The sequence below is a fragment of the Oxyura jamaicensis genome, unplaced genomic scaffold (assembly GCF_011077185.1).
Source record: "Oxyura jamaicensis isolate SHBP4307 breed ruddy duck unplaced genomic scaffold, BPBGC_Ojam_1.0 oxyUn_random_OJ72892, whole genome shotgun sequence".
NCBI lineage: Eukaryota > Metazoa > Chordata > Aves > Anseriformes > Anatidae > Oxyura > Oxyura jamaicensis.
The window spans coordinates 1,990-3,403 of NW_023311307.1; the positions used below are offsets into that span (position 1 = coordinate 1,990).

The window sequence follows — 1,414 nt, forward strand, 5'->3', positions numbered from 1 at the left end:
TCCAAATTCCTCAAAGACAATGAACAAACCCCCACTAATTTACCACACCTGTGGACCATCTTTTTATATAAAGCATTAAAAACACAGACAGAAAAACTAAATGGGATTTCTAGAATTTGGAGACTAGACATTTGGGGTCTGCAAACAGAACTCATCAAGTGCTGAAAACCTTGACTTTCAACAAAAGAGGCAAAAGTTGTCTCTTGCCATCTGGATAGAAATTAATTGTATGTACTGATTTTGGAGTAAGCTTGGCATGAGATTTCATGAATTTTCCGAAATAATAAATGAATATGCTTCTGAGAATCTGTTAACAAAATAACCAGCAATACTCTGAACAAAAAATCATACTATAATCAATGTAAGAGAATTCTATGTACTTGCTGTACATAGTACATATGTACATATGTACTCTTTCGACAAATACAGAGACAGAATTGTTCTCGTCTTCACTGCTCCATAAAAATTAGAAACTAAGACAAAACAAACAAACAAACAAACAAAAAAAACACAAACAAAAAGCACTAGCGAAAAGGGTAACGGGGAGAAAAAAGAGTCATGTTGCCAATTCTGGTTAGGAAACACATCTTACAGCTTACATGGAGGAAACACATCCACCGCGGCTCCCGGGGACCTGCCGGGGCTTGTCGAGCAGGGGCCGCCGGGGGCCGCTAGCTGTCGCAGCGCCGGGGGTAGGGGGGGGGGGAAAGGCTCGACGAGGCACCCTGGAGTCGCCGCCGGGGATCCGCCGCAGCGTACGGGGGCCTGCCGGGGATTTCCGAGCGGTGTCTATTGGGGCTCGCCAGTGGTCGCCGGGGGGGGGAACGGCGCGGCGCGGTGGTCCCGCCGAAGGTCGCCTGCTGGGGTCCGTCGCGGCGCACGGGGACCCGCTGGGGGTCGCCGTGTGTGGCTCGCTGGGGCCCGCCGTTTGTCGCTGGGCCCCTTCGCCGCGGCGACCGGGTTCCCTCCGGGTGTCGTCGGCCGGGATCCGCCGCGGGGCCCGCCGCGGCGCTTTGATGCCCTCCGGGGATGGCCGGTGGGATTCCGCCACTAGTCCCGTGGAAACGGCGGAAGTCGCCGGCCAGGGTCCGCCGCGTGGTGCGCCAGAAGTCGCCGGCTGGGGTCCGCCCTGGTGCTTTGTCACCCGCCGGGAGACCACGGCGCCGCGGCGTATCCCCCCATTGTGTTCTTGGTCTTAGTACTTCCTTTATGAATGGATAGGGGACGTATTTGCATGTGCTTGTTCCCCAGATCAGCGGTAGTAGTTTGAGTCATAATTTATTCCGTGCTGATGTTGCTCCTCTAATTATGCAAGCCAAGGCCACGTGTTTCTGGAGGTGCTGTTTTTTTGATTCTAAAGTTTGTTTTTTCAAACGGTACCTAACTGCAAAGCAGCAATCACTGACGTTCTTTT

General features: G+C 52.4%; 1 long non-coding RNA gene across 1 annotated transcript in view; it reads right to left on the bottom strand.

The window, feature by feature from the left end:
- LOC118160005 overlaps positions 1-613 on the bottom strand; it is a 2,496-nt gene extending 1,883 nt beyond the window's left edge. The window contains exon 1 of the long non-coding RNA XR_004747300.1: positions 593-613. This is a non-coding gene — a long non-coding RNA (uncharacterized LOC118160005). The remainder of the gene's footprint in view (positions 1-592) is intronic.
- Positions 614-1,414: the final 801 nt, after the last annotated feature.